This window comes from Schistocerca americana, chromosome 4 (assembly GCF_021461395.2).
Source record: "Schistocerca americana isolate TAMUIC-IGC-003095 chromosome 4, iqSchAmer2.1, whole genome shotgun sequence".
NCBI classification, from domain to species: Eukaryota; Metazoa; Arthropoda; class Insecta; order Orthoptera; family Acrididae; genus Schistocerca; species Schistocerca americana.
Window position 1 is genome coordinate 166541374 of NC_060122.1, and position 20985 is coordinate 166562358.

Here is a 20985-nt window from a genome sequence, read left to right on the forward strand (position 1 = left end):
GTGTTTATCAGCCAGGCTGGGGATGATGCGATTCTGTAACATATCGGCGTACCTCTCACCCGTCACGATAGCAGTTACAAAACCAGAATCACATATTTCCTCGAAGAAAAAAGGCCCGATAACGGTAGATGTGGTAAATCCAACCCATACCGTGACTTTCTCGACGTGCAATGGAGTTTCCACGACAGTTCTAGGATTTTCGGTAGCTCAAATTCTGGAGTTGTGGGCGTTGACAGACCCTCGGAGCGTGAAATGAGCTTCGTCGGTCCACAAAACGTTACTAAACCAATCGTCATCTTCCGCCATCTTTAGCCGGCCGAAGTGGCCGTGCGGTTAAAGGCGCTGCAGTCTGGAACCGCAAGACCGCTACGGTCGCAGGTTCGAATCCTGCCTCGGGCATGGATTTTTGTGATGTCCTTAGGTTAGTTAGGTTTAACTAGTTCTAAGTTCTAGGGGACTAATGACCTCAGCAGTTGAGTCCCATAGTGCTCAGAGCCATTTCCGCCATCTTTTGAAACGTCCACACCGCAAATGTCCTCCGCTTCACAAAATCGCCAGGTAACAGTTCATGACGCCGATGGATTTTGTACGGATAGCATCGAAGGGTACGCCTCAGTGCCAACCAAACAGTAGTGTATGGAATGCCGGTGCGACGTGCGACTGCGAGCGCTGACTTCCCCGTATATAGACGAACCCGCTACAGTCTCCATTTCTTCCTGAACTGCCTCATCAGCATTAGGCTTCTGCTCGGTCAGCCACTACGGGGTCTGTCGTCTAAACAACCCGTGGCTTCGAACTTCATTCTTGCCACAACTGCATTTGTCAACGGACCTTTACCCGTTCGAATCCCCTTCCATGGCGATAGGATCGTAACGCTGAACTAGCACATTCCCCATTCTCATAACACAGCTTCACTAAAAGCGCCTTTTCGAGTACTGTCAACATGCTGCGACTGCTGGCGCATCTGATTCTCTCTCTTTTTTTTTCTTTATAGTTACTTCAGCTCCTTGCACAAAAGGTGAGCCGGCAGCGGCAATAGTACGCCGCTCTTCTGCCACAGTCAGCACAAATAGAAACAATGAAGACACAGGAAAACAAATCATAACGGTGGACAAAAAACAGCAGACGCATAAGTAAAAAACGCGGAGGCGTTCACAGGTGTAGTAAAAAGATAAAAAACGGTCAGCACTGTACACGAACACTGAAGACTTAGATAACCCAATTGAACGATGGCGAGTGGTACTGTGAAAACACTAAAGCATTAACACGACGACACAAACAGAGAACCGATGGCGATGATCTCCGGCGCGCGAATGTTCACTTGACGTGTGCGAGTCTGGGGACCTGCCAGAAGGGGAAAAGGTGGGGGAGGAGGGAGAGGGGAGAGTGTAGATGCCAGTAGCAGTGGAGATTGGAGGGGGAGGAAAGAAGGTACGGGGGTAGGGGAAGCCCGGGGGGGGGGGGGAGGGAGGAGGGAGAGAAAGGAGAGAGGGTGCCCTAAGCAAACACAGGTAGGAGATAGGGAGGATCAAAGTTGATAGGAGAGGTAGATGGAGGAGATGAGGGCATCATCAGGGTGAGGGAGTTGGTGGATGCCACCTTGGAAGAGGGTATGGAGAGTGGAGAGATGGAATGTGGGACGTGGGAATACAGGCACGGCAGTGGACGGGAGTGGGAGAGGATGGGAGAGACAAGCGAGTGCGGGGGATCAAGTTTACGGGAGGTGTAGAGGATCGGAATCCATTCGAGGAAAAGGAGGAGGTGTGGGAACGGAATAAGGTCATAAAGGATCTGCGTGGGGGAGGGGAGACGGATGCGATAGGCGAGGCGGAGAGCATGGCGTTCTAGGATCTGAAGGGATTTGTAAAAGGTAGGAGGGGCGGAGATCCAGGCAGGATGGGCGTAGCAGAGGATAGGGCGGATGAGGGATTTAGATTCTCTCTCTCTCTCGTTATAGCTCCTTTTATACACGATTGTCAACTGCAGTCACTGACGTTTTGCTGCCAGCGCCATCTGTCGGACATTTTGTGAACTTTGTTTTTTTTTCGGTTCTAATAAAACCCCATGTCATTCCGAGCATGTGTGTCAATTCTTACCTCTGTATCTGCATTATTCCGTGGTTTATTAAGTTTTCAAATTTATACTGACTTTTTGATCACCCGGTGTGTGTAAATGTAGATGTGGTATAAAAACTGATACAGTGAATTTCATTATGTGGTGAATCGTTCGTGTACTTCAGGCTTGTTGCAAAACTGCAACATGAGAATACGGTGGTCAAAATGACGGGCAGCTCGAAAATTCGAGACGCCGTGTGCCTGTTGTATGATGACAGCAGAATTCCTGCGGTGAACCGCTGGAGGGCGTGGCACACCGGCCACAGGAACGTCAGTTAAAGCGGTCGCTTTGAAATGTATCACAAACTGCGGCCGGCGGCTTTCCCATTTGCGCGCCTAACGCTGCCGATGCTTTGCCGGCGCAGAATGAGCGCTTTCAGCAGCCTCTCGGCTAGAACACAGCCCTGCATCGAGTTGATGACACAGCATCAAGTGTAATTAAACTGCTGCCGTACCAGGCCGAGTGTTGGTTGTTAAATGCTTTGTGACAATCGGGCAAAATTAAATACAGGCCTCCAATAACCTCTGTACCGAACTTCACGGGAACAGACCACATATTTATAAACACGGTGACTGACATTCTGCATCAATTCTGCTACGTTGAAACACATTTGTGTTTTAGTACGTGTGCTAATTTAATCTGAGCTACTTAATTAATGTATATGCTGTATTTTAATTTGCATCTCGTGCACAGAATATAGATGAAATACTAGGAAGAAATAGCGTTATGGATAGACGGATTGCTATAACGGGTGAAAAGCGGACATTTAAGTAAGTAATACACATTTGTTACAAACCGTGCAGGTTTTATAAAGATGTGCATCACGGAAAGCAAGTGACCGCCATAAAAATCACAAAAGATCAATAAATTACATATTCATTACCGAAATTAAAACAAGAAAAGCCTTCCAAGATGAGGTGAAATGAATAAAAAAATTAAATTTATTAATTTTTTGAAAAGAAAAAAATATGGATATGGAACTTTAACCTTAGAGTTTTTGTAAGGCTTTTAAGGACTGTAGTGACTGGCTCTGAATGCGGACAAATTCAGTGTTGATTGGATTTTGCCTGAAACATAATGTACATTTCCGATTAACAATATTTTGGATTTTTACGTCGTTGTCGATTTATTCAGAGTTCTCATCTTAAACGTGGAATTAGTTCTTCCGCCACAATATTAATTCATTGGTCGCCATAAATGTTCTTCTCTTTGTTAACCGTACGTATCTTGCTAAGGCTGCGTCGGTGTCTTTAGCGAAGACGGTGGAACAAAGTAATACAATTGAAATAATTCTCGCAAAACTGGAATATTTTTCACTATTTTATTCATGAGACAATAATACTTTTCTGACGCTCGTCGCACAAATCATTAATACTGACAATATGGCTGCCTTGCAGCACACTTAAAAAGAAAACAAAAAACAAAAAAACAAAAAACCGCGTCCGTCACATACAAGGTAACAAGCGAGAGTTTTTTAGCTACGAAACAAAAGTGAATCAAATATGGACATTACAGAGATGATTTTCTACATTCCTCTCAATTTAATCTTAGGCGCAGAATTTAAAGTATTGTATCTCTCTGCGTCGTAATGTGTCATAACAAAGAGACTCGCGCCAATCGAGACAATAATTATGTAAATCAGTAGCTTATTTTAGCTCAACCGTCTGTTCTTGATCTGTATCTATATACATACTCGCAAGCTACCATATGGTGCGTAGTGGAGGATACCTTGTGCACCTTCTAGTAATTTCTTTTCCACTCGTAAACACAGCGAAGGTAAAATAACTGCCTATATGCCTCTGTACGAGTCGAAACTTCTCATACCTTCGTGGTCCTTAGACGAAATGTATGTCGGCTGCAGTGGAATCGTTCTGCAGTCAGCTTCAGATGCCGGGTGTCTACATTATTTCAGTAGTGTTTCGAGAAAAGAACGTCGTCGTCTCTCCAGGGATTCCCATTTCAGGTGACGAAGCATCCCCGTAATATTCTGGTGTCGATCGAACCTACCGGTAACAAATCTAGCGGCGCGTCTCTGAATTGCTCAAGCTTTTTCCTTCAATCCTATCTGGTGTGCCGGCCGAAGTGGCCGTGCGGTTAAAAGCGCTGTAGTCTGGAACCGCAAGACCGCTACGGTCGCAGGTTCGAATCCTGCCTCGGGCATGGATGTTTGTGATGTCCTTAGGTTAGTTAGGTTTAACTAGTTCTAAGTTCTAGGGGACTAATGACCTCAGCAGTTAAGTCCCATAGTGCTCAGAGCCATTTGAACCATTTTTTCTATCTGGTGTGGATTCCAAACATTCGAATAGTACCCAAGAATGGGTCGCGCCAGTATTCTACACGTAGTTTCCCCTCACAGAAGAGCTACAGTTTACTGAAATCACCATTCGTCTTCCCTACTACAGTGTTTACGTGCTCGTTCCCTTTTAAATCGCTGTTCAACGTTACGCCTAGATACTTAACCGACGTGACTGCGTCAAGCAGTACACTACCAATGCCATCCGTACTCTGACATTACGGGATCGTTTTTGCCACTCTTGTATATCAGCTTACATTTTTCTGCATTTACAGCAAGGTGCCATTCATCGCACCAACTATAAATTTTGTTTATGTCATTTTGTTTCTTCTCACAGTAACTCAGCGACAACACCTTACCGTACACCACAGCATCATCAGCATACTGCTGTTCACACTGTTCGTCAGATCATTTATGTTTACAGAGAATAAGACCGGTCCTATCACCGTTCCCTGGGGCGCTCCTGACGATATCCTTGTCTGCGTTGAACACTCGCCGTCGAAGACGTTGTGGTGTGTACTGTTACAATCGGTTCAAATGGCTCTGAGAACTATGCGACTTAACATCGGAGGTCATCAGTCCCCTAGACTTAGAACTAGTTAAACCTAACTAACCTAAGGACATCACACACATCCATGCCCGAGGCAGCCGCGTGGTTCCGGACTGAAGCGCCTAGAACCGGTCTACCACAGCGGCCGGCGTTCTATTACATCTGAAGTCTCCGAGACACTCATATATCTGGGAACCTAATCCGTATGTTCGTTCCTTCCTAGACAGTCTGCAGAGGGACATCTAGGAATATGAAAATGGCCTGTTTCCTTTCATTCATTATTCCCAGAATATCACATGAGAAACAGGTAAGTTGTGTTTCGCACGAGCGATGCTTTCTGAGTCTGTGCTGTTTTGTGGACAGAAGCCTTCCGTCTCAAGGAAATTTAGTAGTTTCAAACTCATAATATGCTAAATAGTTCTGCAGCAAACAGATGTTAAGGATACTGGAATGTAATTTTTTTTCTAGAGGAGATTGCGCTATTTCCGGTTGCTTAGGACTTCGAGCTGTATGAGAGATTCGCTATCAATGCGAGCTAAGTAAGAGGCCAATGCCGTATAGCCGGCCGCGGTGGCCCAGCGGTTCTACGCGCTTCAGTCTGGAACTGCGCGACTGCTACGGTCGCAGGTTCGAATCCTGCCTCGGGCATGGATGTGTGTGATGTCCTTAGGTTAGTTAGGTTTAAGTAGTTCTAAATTCTAGGGGAACGATGACCTCAGATGAAGTCCCATAGTGCTCAGAGCCATTTGAACCATTTTGAACTATTTTCCAGTGGCGTAGAGTACTCTCTCTAAAACCGCACTACGATTCGGGGTGCCTATTACTACGTCTCCGATACAGCTGCATGAGTAACAATCGAAGTACATGCTGTTGAATCTCAATTTCCCGAAAGATGATGCACTATTATGTATCTCTCCTGTGGAGATGTTTGCATACCACAAAAGTACGCGAGAAATCTGCGAGTGTTCGATTAAACTATTGTTGCAAATCACTGGAAACAGTAGCAGCTGCAAGATGTCAGTGAGTAAACGTCAAAAGCGACCTAAGTGGAACGGTCAAATAAAAGCAGCTGTCGAAAAACAAATGCTGCAGTGAGATTCATTGAAAGAATCTCAAGGAAATTTAATTCGTTTCAAAAAAACACTTGTCGGATCTATTCTTTAGTATTTCTCGTCAGTCTGAGATCCTAACCGGGTTGGTATTATTGGAGGGACTGAAGAGAGCCTACGAAGAATGCAGCGTTTCGTCACGGGATGGTTTGGTAATCTTGAGATCGTTATGGATCTTTATCTAGATATAAACGCCAGTGTCAAACACTACAAAAGAGGCGTTGTGCAACACGAAGAGATTTACTGTTGAAATTCCAATAACATATCTTCCACGAAGCTTCGGCCACATGTAGCTTCCTCTCATATATGTCTCGCGAAATCACGAAAAACAAGAGAAATTAGAGATTATTCCCTCGGACCATTCACGAGTGGAACACAGAAGGCATAAATTGATAGTCCTATATTAAAGCATTGGAAGCGTTGTTCTCCACAATACTGTCGACGGAACAGTCTGTCCGTCGCTATTTGGTAGTCTGTCACATATGACGTATATCACGGAATTTACATTAAATTATCTCAATACGTTCTTATACGATGTCGTTTTTTGCGGTAAGTGCTAGAGTCCCATTAATTCATACACAGCACACGTATTTTACCTGACGAAACTACACTGTAACTCTACGTTAACGGAACCAGTAGCCACGGTAATACGTTGCTACCTAGGTGGCCACGTGGGTAACCTGCAATTGTAGAGTAAAACTTATATGCCATATAATACATGTGCAAAATCACAAGCCCAGGAGCAGACGACAGTATTGGTAAGCACGTTATAGATAAAGTGACCAGTCACGTGGCAGAAGATAGAATTGCCTGGCCACTGCAAAACGGATCGTGTATTTGATCCCTGTACAAATCAGTTTGGGTATGTACTTGATTACTTTTCAACTACTCTGTTGTGGAATAAAATTACGTACCTTAGGCAATTATTGCTAATTCCACCCTGTCACTGCCAGCCAAATCGCATTACCTTCCGTGTATTACGACGTCGATATCTTCATCTTTGCAAAATGGCACTGTCATGCTGTTACACAGCAATGTTGAGGCACTGTGCCTCGTAATATTTAGAGCCATTTTGTTTAAGCTTTGCTTATTGGAAGTCCTAGCTTCGACGATGTGGTTAACGGCTTGATATTAGGCGTATATTTCAGCTGGGGCAGCGTCATGGGCTAACAGAGCCTCTAACGTCATTTCCGGTTGTGATCCACTAATTTTGTTTTTAGAACTCGATGACTTCCATATCTACATATCTTTAAGTTACATACACTAGCATCACTTTGATTCGCGTCGAGGCATTTATAGCTACAGAGGGTAGTCATAATAGTCTTGCTTTTGGCGTATTATGACTTTTTGTGTGTCTGCGGGGCATACGAAATCTAATTTTCGTAGCCATTTCGTTTGTATTACGAAAAACACATATTTTAATGTATTTAACAGACAATTTAATGTGGGAATATTTAATTTGTGCTTGCAGAGTGTGAGACGTCTCGCAATATATCATGGTAAACCGTTTTTTCTGAGATATCGACTCTGACATTGTCTTTGGTAATATCACATCTCCCACTGGTATCGCCTTGGTTGTGTGTTTGCAAGCTGTACATTTTCTTGTATTGTCTGAGTAATAATTTTGTTAATAAAAAACTCCTCATCCTTTCCTTCCTTTCCGAATAAAAGAATTGTGTTATGTGTGTGTGTGTGTGTGTGTGTGTGTGTGTGCGTGTGTGTGTGCGCGCGCGCGCGTGCGCGTGTGGTGTAGTTGGTTGCAGATTTTTATTTCGCAGACTGAATGCACACTTTGCATATTTATGCTAACAGTGTTGCTGACGTATTTATTCAGAATATTGTGAGTAATACTATTGGACAAATACAGTCTGTAAAGCTTTTAGGGACCCTTCTGACTGCAAACTGCGGCTATTTAAGTAGTCTTTAGTAGGCCAGTGTCATTTGTAGTAGCAGCAATAATTGACAAGCAATAACACTGTTTATATTTCTTCTAGTCAATAAGACGATGCATTATCTCTGTGTCTATTAAAATGGTGCTTGGATACTATTGAAAAATACTGAAATATACATTCAGAATATGTGTTGTGAGTAGTCAAATTTCGTCTCTCTATTTGCCTGCTGAAGTAACACATAATTTTCTGTTGTTATGAGGTCAGGGTTGTTGTAAGACCGAATTTTTAGGCCTAAACCTGGTCAGGATAGTTTAAGGGCATCGATATTTGAGACACTTGTTACAAAACTGAATTATAAAAAATAGTTTTTGATCTGGCTGGATGGTTTCCTCTAAATGTCATTATTTCTGTTTTGTCGCTAGAAATCTTAAAGTTGTAGTTCTTGTAAATTTCGTTTCGCTGGTATACTGATCTTTGGAGGTCATCTTCATTCTTTTGAATAATAACGATGTCATCAGCAAACGAAAGAACATTCAGGTATTCCTCATCTGTTGCCTTAACTCATCTGTTTACTTTAATTTCCATCTGCGAAGAATGAAGCCAATGTAAATATTAAAATGGGTAGATGATCGTCCACACCCTTGTCTAACGCCTTGGTTAATAATTACATCTTCTAATCGATTCCTAACTGTGTTTATTACAATGCGTGTAGTTCTGTTAAGACTTTTCACTACCTTTATTAGATGATATAGATATCCACATTCAGACTTAATCTTCCATAGATTTTCACGGCTCACACGGTGAAAAGCCTTCTCAAGGTCGACAAAGACCATAAGAGTTTCTATATTAAATTCTCTACGTTTGTCTATGATGTTTTTAATTACAAACACATTGTCTGTAAATGAACGACCTGATGTAAATCCATTTTGTTCTTTAAAAATAACAGCTTCTGTGATATTCTTCACGCGATTATTGATATCTTTAAGTATAGTTTGTAGCCAATGTTTATAAGACTGGTGCCACGATAGTTTTTATAGTCATTACGTTTCCCTTTTTAGGAAAGAGAGATTACTTCCACTGTTTACCAAGGGCCCGGGGTTTTGCAGTTCGACCAACATTGATTTATTAATTGTAAAAGTCTTTTATCTAGCGTTAACCCTCCATACTTAATTACCTCTGCATTTATTCCAACTAATCCAGCATCTTTTCTGTTCTTCGTGCCTTTCAAAGCCTCTTGTAGTTCGCCCATAGTAACTGGATCTACTGTTTCATTGTAACACTTTACCCAGAGTCATCTTCGGTCTTCTGTGCACACCACAAGTCTTTATAATGATTTATCCATTGTTGGTAGGGAATTATGTTCAGTCAGGCGGTGTTTTGCTGAGGGCTTTCATGACCTTGTCTGCACATTGCTGTCCACAGTGCACGTCGTGTTCTAAGACGCTTATGAATGAGCTCCACGACTCTTTGTGTACTTGGCACACTAGCAGTGACTAGGACTGGATAGTCTGTAACCCAAGACTGGATATTCTGTAACCCCAGAAACACCTGTATTCAACGACAAAATATAAATCACGATTATCATGCACCACATTGTATCTTATTTTTTAAAACTGATTTGTGATAACTTATTAAGACGGTGGATATAACAAAGGAATAAATTTGTTTCATAGTTTTGGTCATATTGCACCCTATAGTGGTGATTGTATCTTGAATGATTGTTATTAGACAACCGGAGAACTATATCAGAATGGAGGCCCATGTCCAATTGGAGACCTTCCCCCCCCCCCCCCCCCCCTTTTCCCTTTCATTCGGCCCAGGGACGATCTACGCGGAACTTACAGTGTCTCTAGAAAATCCTGTATTCGGTCAATTACTGCGTTTTTTTGGATTTCTGAACGTCACGGGGATAAATTCACTGCCAGTCTACAAAGCCCAACATTCTTATTCACACGAACCTGTCATTCGCCGAAATTTCCTAAAATAACTAGCTAAAGAGCTTGTGAAAGAACATGTGTCTCATCGTTCTACATTGAAACACTTGCCCTCGTTTATCACATCTGCTGTTAGGTCCATTTCTGGAGTGGAAGAGTCAAGACAGATATTTTCTTCTGGGGGATGTGGATGTGTCCCCGGAAAAGGACCGGAATACCAAAATAACGTGCAAGATTTGCTAGAGGTTAATATGTAACAAACGGTCATTTTCAGTTTATGAAGAATGTACTGACAAGAACAACGAACTCTAAAGAATGTTCTGTGTTTGTGAGATTTAATTTTTGTCATTATGAGAAGTGAGTGTTTACATTTTAAAAACAATTAAATACATCCTAAAAGTGCTCTAATGTTGTAATGTATGCAGGTGTTTTCGAATTTCTTGAATAGTTTGATAAAATATATCTCTTTCTAGCAGGGGTTAAGGATACCCCAAGTTTGTAGGACGTTATAAAAAATACGCGCGTGTGCTTAAGGGTTAAATGATCACAGATGTATCCACGACGCATGCAGTGTTCGTAATTCGTTTTCGAGTGACGTTTGTGTTGGGCCCTTCTGCTGAGCCACTCAATCGCTGATCCAGCCCGGAGGCGAACCAGCGACGGTCGCACGGGAGCGCAATGCTAGCGCCGAGCCAGGGAAGCCGTAAGAGCTGCACATTGTTTGCAGCCTTTGTTACGGGAAATCCTCGGTGGTGCGACGGAGTCGGCCAGCTGCTGACCCCGTGGGAGAGCCGCGATTTACGGCCAGCCCTATATCTCCCCAGTTCCGAATTATTGGGGGACTCATTCAATGGCCCAAAACAGGATATATCGCCGACGCAGAGCGCGGGCTGCGAGCGCACCAGGGGCAGATGCGACCAGAAACCAGCCGAGTCCTCACAAGCTTCCGTTTATCTGTACTGTGTAATTTATTTCACTTTGAATACTGTCTTACTGGATACCCAAATCGCCGTAACTGCAGACAGTTACCGCCAAAGCATGGGGAAACCGAAGTGTTAAGCAAATTCTGAGCAATTACTTTGCTTCTGGAGGGTAACACCGCAGTACCAAGTTTTTGAAGTGACAACATTTCCGCCATCGACTGTAATTATTGTTTGTCTATATTACTAAACGGATAACCCGGGAGCGCGGTCTCAGTTCACGGACCTAACCACTTCCAATACTATTAAAAGTTTATTTCCAGTATTTCGTACAGTGGTTGGCCGAATTTAAAATGCTGTCAACAAGCTTCCCATTAAGAGCTATAATCATATGTTAAACACAGTAAGTCAATTATTACAGCAACAAACTGTCTGTGTCTAGAGGCAGTGTAACTCAGCGCGCGCAAAATTACCCAGACTTTATTCATCCAGTATTTGGGAGTGAGAGCACTTAGCGATTCCCAACGAACTTTACACATAATTTCAAACATATACGAAACTTGTTCTTCCAGCGCTGGCACACCACCTTTCAAAAAAATTATGATAGGGAAAAAATTTATCGCTTCCTACATCCTGTTGATGCATTAGAACTAAATTCAGATACGTCTTCTTAATTTATTACTTCTTTAATACTAATTATTCTCAGTACATTTTGAAGATAGTATCCACATACGCTGCCGAATGTACCAGCAAAATTACATTCCACGAAACATAGATCGGCAGATATGACTTCTATACATAGCAGGTATTTAAAGAATCGGGGTGGAGTTTACCAGTTTTCCACTACTGGCCGATATTGGATATTGTGACACCATAACTCATGTGGTAGCTGACATGCGTGAGGACAGACTGCCACGATAACCACCAGTATAAAGCGGGGATATATAAGACGATAATCTGAACACGTGACTAACTTTCGTGTTTGTCCGCCGTATGCTGGTGGCTAGACACCTTGGTAGTGTATCTCCATGCACGTCAACTGTCGTATGCATATAGCGTCATAGTTTCTTTTTTTTTCTTGTGCCAGCCTTTCCATCAAGGGTAGTACTTGCAAACCAACTCCTCAATTATTTGCTGGACGTATTCCAATCGTTATCTTCCTCTACAGTTTTTGCTCTCATCAGCCCCCTCCAGTACCATGGACGTTATTCCCTGATATCTTAACAAATGTCCTCGTACCTTCTTCATTTCAGTGTTTTCCATATAGTCCTTTCGTCGGCGATTCCATGTAGAACCTTCTCATTTCCTACCTTATCAGTCCATCACAATTTTCAACATTCTTCTATGGCACCGTTTCTCAAATTCTTAGATTCTCTACTGTTCAGGTTTTCCCAAAATCCACGTTTCTCCATCTTACACTGCTGTGATCCAAACGAATATTTTCAGCACCTCTTCCTCAGATTATGGCCTATGTTTTATACTAGTAGACTTCTCTTGGCCAGGATTGCCCTCTTTGCCATTGTTAGCCTGATTTTTATGTCCTCCTTGCTCCATCCGTCATTGGTTATCTTGCTGCCTAGGTAGAATAATCCCTTAACTTCGTCTACTTCGTAATCTCCAATTCTGATGTGTGGTTTCTCTCTGTTTTTATTCCTGCTGCTTCTCATTACTTTTGTCTTCGTTCGATTTATCTCTATCCATGTTCTGTACCATTTGAGTGTTCATTCCATTCAACAGCCGGCCGGGGTGGCCGAGCGGTTCTAGGCGCTTCAGTCAGGAACCGCGCTGCTGCAACGGTCGCAGGTTCGAATCCTGCCTAGGGCATGGATGTGTGTGATGTCCTTAGGTTAGTTAGGTTTAAGTAGTTCTAAGTTCTAGGGGACTTATGAGCTCAGAAGTTAAGTCCTATAGTGCTCAGAGCCATTTGAACCATTCCATTCAACACATCCTGTAATTCTTCTTCACTTTCACTGAGGATAGCAATGGCGTCTTAATAGCTGCAACTGCCCAATTGTTTGAAACAAACAATAACTGTAGTCCATGGCTGAAATTTTGCCATTCCAGGAAGTTTCTGATGTTTTTTTGGGAGGATCCCACAGACATCATAATTTTGATAATCATGCACAGAACAAAACTTTGCGTTTTTCGTACAAAAGAAAATGGATTTAAAACAAACCAGTCCAAAACAGTCAACGCGTTTCTATTCTAACTATTAAGACATTGTAACTCAACTACTTCTGCGTTTCTGGTTCTCATAAAATGAAAATATGTCTTCAGAAAAATGGTCTGGATAAGAATCCCTTTATACGTAAAGTTAAGACACAAGAAATGATTTATAACGTAACCTGACAATATTTCATAAAAACACATTCAACAATAGTTAATGTTTACTTTGCGCAACGGAAAAAATTGAGTCATAAATGAATAGTTAAGTGAATTTTATGATCACAGTTACTTCTAGCAAGTGTAGATAACCCATCTTATAGGTGAATTACGGGTAAGCAGCATATGTCGCTCCGTCTGGTAACCGGCAACCGAAAGCCGTTCTGCACAAAACCTGAAATATGAAGATACGTAGCGGTCATGACGAACCTCATATGATAAGCAGACAGCAGTGTAGGATCTCCACGCCGTCACTTATCTTCTAATCTTTAAAACATGGAAAGAAAATACAAAGCTTCCTACTGATTGTAGTTCTTAAAAGTTTATACTGACTATAATTGTACCTCGCTTTGACTAGCATTCCTGTTAAAGGCAGAGAACATGTCAGGATCGTGCTTTAAGCTAGACGCAGACTGTAAAATACGCACTACGCCACGTAAGTAATCGAATCTTGAATCATGAATCCATTAGTGGCACGGGAATGTAAGTAAACCACAGTAGCTTCAGTTCAGTTCTGTTGGTAATTATTTCGACTAAAGGCAATTATTGAGGCAAGAAAGAATACAATTGTGCACAAGCGAAACACATGGCTTACTGGGTCGCCTCATAAGAAAGAACTGAAAAACGAAAAATTCTGGATGCATTAGAAAGTGCTTGAAACATTTAAATAAACGAGAATGTAATGTAGTCAACATGTCTACTCTACTATGTGATTCGGAAGCCTGCCATCTCACTGAACAATGAGTGTTAAGTTTGACCACACGTAAAGGCACGTTAACGATCTGAAAATGCTGCAAGATATAGCACAAAGCTGTACGAGACGAGCCTCAACCTCACTACAATTTCTGTAACTCGTTTCATCAGAAAGCAACTTTAAACAAGTTACTACTTCTCTCGTCCATAGCAAAAGCTTGGAAGCAGCAGCCTGAGCCACTTGTGGCAGGAGACCACCCAGAAACCCACACAGGAACCGATTGCAAAGCTTTGTGTGCTTTTAATGTGCGCAAATACCGAGAGCGTGCAGCCGCGCTTACCTCCCATCGGCTCCCGCTTTTACCCGCAGAAGTAGCTCTCTTCAGACGTGCCTTCTGAGCTAATCTCAGACTGTGATAGTGATACCTTCAGCAGTAACTTGGAACAATGTGCTTGCGATTCAGAATACGCAGAAAAAAACAATTCTGAAAGTTGACACTGTGACAGGAAATTTTCAAAGTGTTTACTGTCGAAGGTAGCACAGTGCGAGGATGAAAGTTTCATCCAGTCTCGCACAGAGACGCGAATACAAACTCTAGCACAGCTGTAACGTTTTTACCGTTTGTCGTGCAGTTAACGGACTTTGATGCGTAGAAACATACAAGAGCATTGTTCTTCGGCCAGCAACAAGTTGCTCTACAGTCATCTAATAAGATTAGGTCAGTTTTCATCATAACTATTACAGTAAAAAACACGTAACACCCAACTGAGAGGACATTTTTTGATGTTTCAAAAATTTCGTGTTAAGTAATCCACGTGCAAAAAAATTACTGCATTTTCTATGTCATCAAATTTTATTGCATTACAGTAATTTCATGCGGGGGGGGGGGGGGGACTACTCAAGAGGACGTCGTTATCAGGAGAAAGAAAACTGGCGTTCTACGGATCGGAGCGTGGAATGTCAGATCCCTTAATCGGGCAGGTAGGTTAGAAAATTTAAAAAGGGAAATGGATAGGTTAAAGTTAGATATAGCGGGAATTAGTGAAGTTCGGTGGCAGGAGGAACAAGACTTTTGGTCAGGTGATTACAGGGTTATAAATACAAAATCAAATAGGGGTAATGCAGGAGTAGGTTTAATAATGAATGAAAAAATAGGAGTGCGGGTAAGCTACTACAAACAGCATAGTGAACGCATTATTGTGGCCAAGATAGACACAAAGCCCACGCCTACTACAGTAGTACAAGTTTATATGCCAACTAGCTCTGCAGATGATGAAGAAATTGATGAAATGTATGACGAGATAAAGGAAATTTTTCAGGTAGTGAAGGGAGACGAAAATTTAATAGTCATGGGTGACTCGAATTCGTCAGTAGGAAAAGGGAGATAAGGAAACATAGTAGGTGAATATGGATTGGGGGGAAGAAATGAAAGAGGAAGCCGCCTTGTAGAATATTGCACAGAGCATAACTTAATCATAGCTAACACTTGGTTCAAGAATCATACCTGGAAGAATCCTGGAGATACTAAAAGGTATCAGATAGATTATATAATGGTAAGACAGAGATTTAGGAACCAGGTTTTAAATTGTAAGACATTTCCAGCGGCAGATGTGGATTCTGACCACAATCTATTGGTTATGAACTGCAGATTGAAACTGAAGAAACTGCAAAAAGATGGGAATTTAAGGAGATGGGACCTGGATAAACTGAAAGAACCAGAGGTTGTACAGAGTTTCAGGGAGAGCATAAGGGAACAATTGACAGAAATGGGGGAAAGATATACAGTAGAAGAAGAATGGGTAGCTCTGAGGGATGAAGTAGTGAAGGCAGCAGACGATCAAGTGGGTAAAAAGACGAGGGCTAATAGAAATCCTTGGGTAACAGAAGAAATATTGAATTTAATTGATGAAAGGAGAAAATATAAAAATGCAGTAAATGAAGCAGGCAAAAAGGAATACAAACGTCTCAAAAATGAGATCGACACGAAGTGCAAAATGGCTAAGCAGGGATGGCTAGAGGACAAATGTAAGGATGTAGAGGCTTGTCTCACTAAGGGTAAGATAGATACTGCCTACAGGAAAATTAAAGAGACCTTTGGAGAGAAGAGAACCACTTGTATGAATATCAAGAGCTCAGATGGCAACCCAGTTCTAAGCAAAGAAGGGAAGGCAGAACGGTGGAAGGAGTATATAGAGGGTTTATACAAGGGCGATGTACTTGAGGACAATATTATGGAAATGGAAGAGGATGTAGATGAAGATGAAATGGGAGATATGATACTGCGTGAAGAGTTTGACAGAGCACTGAAAGACCTGAGTCGAAACAAGGCCCCCGTAGTAGACAACATTCCATTGGAACTACTGACGGCCTTGGGAGAGCCAGTCCTGACAAAACTCTACCATCTGGTGAGCAAGATGTATGAAACAGGCGAAATACCCTCAGACTTCAAGAAGAATATAATAATTCCAATCCCAAAGAAAGCAGGTGTTGACAGATGGGAAAATTACCGAACTATCAGTTTAATAAGTCACAGCTGCAAAATACTAACGCGAATTCTTTACAGACGAATGGAAAAACTGGTAGAAGCGGACCTCGGGGTACATCAGTTTGGATTCCGTAGAAATGTTGGAACACGTAAGGCAATACTAACCTTACGACTTATCTTAGAAGAAATATTAAGAAAAGGCAAACCTACGTTTCTAGCATTTGTAGACTTAGAGAAAGCTTTTGACAATGTTAACTGGAATACTCTCTTTCAAATTCTGAAGGTGGCAGGGGTAAAATACAGGGAGCGAAAGGCTATTTACAATTTGTACAGAAACCAGATGGCAGTTATAAGAGTCGAGGGGCATGAAAGGGAAGCAGTGGTTGGGAAAGGAGTGAGACAGGGTTGTAGCCTGTCCCCGATGATATTCAATCTGTATATTGAGCACGCAGTAAAGGAAACAAAAGAAAAATTCGGAGTAGGTGTTAAAATTCATGGAGAAGAAGTAAAAACTTTGAGGTTCGCCGATGACATTGTAATTCTGTCAGAGACAGCAAAGGACTTGGAAGAGCAGTTGAATGGAATGGACAGTGTCTTGAAAGGAGGATATAAGATGAACATCAACAAAAGCAAAACAAGGATAATGGAATGTAGTCAAATTAAATCGGGTGATGCTGAGGGAATTAGATTAGGAAATGAGACACTTAAAGTAGTAAAGGAATTTTGCTATTTAGGGGGTAAAATAACTGATGATGGTCGAAGTAGAGAGGATATAAAATGTAGACTGGCAATGGCAAGGAAATCGTTTCTGAAGAAGAGAAATTTGTTAACATCGAGTATAGATTTAAGGGTCAGGAAGTCGTTTCTGAAAATATTTGTATGGAGTGTAGCCATGTATGGAAGTGAAACATGGACGATAACTAGTTTGGACAAGAAGAGAATAGAAGCTTTAGAAATGTGGTGCTACAGAAGAATGCTGAAGATAAGGTGGGTAGATCACGTAACTAATGAGGAGGTATTGAATAGGATTGGGGAGAAGAGAAGTTTGTGGCACAACTTGACTAGAAGAAGGGATCGGTTGGTAGGACACGTTTTGAGGCATCAAGGGATCACAAATTTAGCATTGGAGGGCAGCGTGGAGGGTAAAAATCGTTGAAGGAGACCAAGAGATGAATACACTAAGCAGATTCAGAAGGATGTAGATTGCAGTAGGTACTGGGAGATGAAGAAGCTTGCGCAGGATAGAGTAGCATGGAGAGCTGCATCAAACCAGTCTCAGGACTGAAGACCACAACAACAACAACAATTTCATGCTAAAATCTTGTCTTGTGGCTACAAACTATGCAGTGGAAATCTATATAAAGTATAATATTGATTTTTTGTGGGAAAACCTAATCTTTACTCAAGTCTCCTTTTCAGGCACAGATTGTTCGATATCATCCATCGTTACTAGCATTATGCCTTTCAAATGCACGTCTAAATAACTGTGCAAACTCTTCATGATGTTTCACACTTCTGATGTAAGAGACAGGGAATGTTAAATTTCATTATTTTTAGTTTTTTTTTTTTTTATTTGTGGTAAGCTTCTATGGGACCAAACTGCTGAGGTCATCAGTTCCTAGGCTTACACACTAATGACACTAACTTAAACTAGCTTACGCTAAGAACAACACACACACCTATGGCCGAGGGAGGACTCGAACCTCCGGCGGGAGGGGCCGCGCGAACCGTGACAGGACGCCTACACGGCTACCCCGTGCGGCTTTTCACTGTTAAATTCTTCATCGTAGTCTATATGGACGCGATCTTCTGTATGATCTCTAAAATGCCTTCGTCTGTCATAATCAGCGTTGTACACACATCGTTAACTGCAACAAATTCAACCTGTGATACAGAATGACGGTCTAATAATGTATGAAATTTCCCAGGCATTACATTACGTGTTGAAATGTCGACTTATCTCAATTATCTAGCTATTCTTGAGCCGTCAAAGAAGGTGGTACTGTGAAGGATTCCACATGGTGAGAAGAATTTTCGGTTGTCTTTGGAGTCATGAAATTCGATGCATAATGCAACATATGTAACGTATTGCAAGTGAATATTTTCTGAGCAACTGATTTCGAAAGAGATATTTTATGTTATGTAGAATACTTGAATCACACATCTGCAAAACAGTTGTGGTGTTCGGAGGCAAAAATGCAAGCTTTGTGGATTTTAATTTACCGTCGTGGTGTGCCGGCAAGTTATAAACAATATCTGCGACTTAGAGCTTATCTTGTAAAAATTGTTATTAAATTGAAAATTCATTCGTTGAACATAGTGCCCGCCATCCCTGCTACCCTTTTCGCCGTGTATTTGACTGGTAACGTTCTCACATTTTAAAAACACCCCTGTTTAAACATTTCCCAATGACGACAAATAAAGAGAGTTTTTCAGATCCATTAGAACAGCATCCCACCAATAACATCATTCGTCATTCTGTCACTAGAGATCCCCCACCCCCTGCCCCCCAGAACACGGCTGTCCTTAACTGACAAATTTTTATCAGGTAAGCAGCGGTAAAGTAAGACAGTTAACGTCGGCGTTGACGTATTTCATATTGAAGGCAACATAATCCGCAGGTAATCTATTGTCATTGGTTTGGCTCATCGTACAATTTATTTTAACACTTTTCTTGAAACATTCCAGACTGGGTTTTCAATAAAGGCCCTGTTATGGGAGCATTCTGAAACCTAGCTTGTGTGAACCAAATAAATAATACACTCTCAACATTGTCCTGTTAAGCCTTACGTTTTCTGTCTCGAACACTGGCGCAATTTGATCTTCATTTTTGATACGTGTTAGAGTTAGCAACGCCAAGGTCTTAAAAGGTTAACGGGCTTCCATTTTTGGCCTTCGTTTTTCATCAACTGGGTTATGCAGCTCCATCTTCATTCTAAACAAAACATTGATTTTTCTCGTTATTATTTCTCTGCCATTGCGTGTGGAGTACTTAATTTGCCGTAACTATGTTTAAACACAAAACAAACGACACGAAACGAGTTTGAAATAAAACCGACTAATTGTAAGACACAGTTCATTGATTTCGACACAAGCATCACAGAATCCGAAAACTTATGACTTTATTGACATTGGCAATATCCAGCGACAACCGGTGACGAAAAATGGAAGTGGTAAATACGGGTGACGTGTATGGGCGTCCCCAGAATTTTTTCTAGGGTGAATGGAGGCGGCAAGACTAAGAATGCCGTTTTCATGTAAATGATATGGTCTGCTCCGAGATGACACGCCACAGAATTTAAACTTTATACATGACTAAAAACTTATTACATGCCGGAGAGTTGAAGTTATCTAGTCGATATTTGAACAAAAACCCTGCACTCCAGATTAAGTGTCATGATTATCTCTCCAATGGCAAAAGATTCCGGAATAGTCCCCGATTCGTATATCCGGGAGGGATTCCCACGGTGGAAGTGACCATGAGAAAAAATTGAATAACCAACGAAAAGATAATGTTCTACGAGTCAGGGCGTGGAATGTCAGAAGCTTGAACGTGGTAGGGAGGCTAGAAAATCTGAAAACGGAAATGCAAAGGTTCAATCTAGACGTAGCAAGGGTCAGTGAAATGAAATGGAAGGAAGGCAAGGATTTATGGTCAGATGAGTATAGGGTAATATCAACAGCAGCAGAAAATGGCATAACGGGCGTAGGACTCATTATGAATAGGAAGGTAGGACACAGAGTGAGTTACCTGGTGCTAGGAAAGAGAGAGGAGAAAGACTGAGTTCTGTAATAAATTTCAGCTAGTAATAGAGAATACTTTGCTGAAGAATTACAGGAGGAGGAGGTATATTAGCAAAAGGCCGGGAGATGGGGGAAACCTTTAGTTACATTACTTCTTCATGGTCAGACAGAGATTCCGAAATTAGGTACTGAATTCTAAGGCGTACTCAGAAGCAGACATAGACTCAGATCACAATGCAGTAGTGATTAAGAGTAAGCTGAATTTTAAGAGATTAGCCAAGAAGAGTCAATACGCAAAGAAGTGATATACGGAAGAACTAAGGAATGAAGGGATACACTTGAAGTTCTCTACGAAAAAAATGGCTCTGAGCACTATGGGACTTAACTTCTGAGGTCATCAGTCTCCTAGAACTTGAAACTACTTAAACCTAACTAACCTAAGGACATCACACACATCCATGTCCGACGCAGGATTCGAACCTGCGACCGCAGCGGTCACGCGGTTCCAGACTGTAGCGCCTAGAACCGCTCGGCCACCCCGGCCGGCCGAAGTTCTCTACGGCTATAGATACTGATATAAGGAATAACTCAGTAAACAGTAGAGTTGAAGAGGAATGGACGTCTGTGAAAAGAACAATCACAGAAGCTGAAAAGAAAAACATAGGTACAAACGAGGTAACTGCGTAGAAACCATGGGTAACAGAAGAAATACTTCAGTTGATCATGAAAGAAGTAAGTACAAAAATGCTCGGGAAAATTCAGGAATACATAAATACAAGTCGCTGAGGAATGGGATAAACAGGAAGTGCAAGGAATCTAAGGCGAAATGGCTGCAGTGAGAAGACGAATGCTAACACTTCTGTAAAG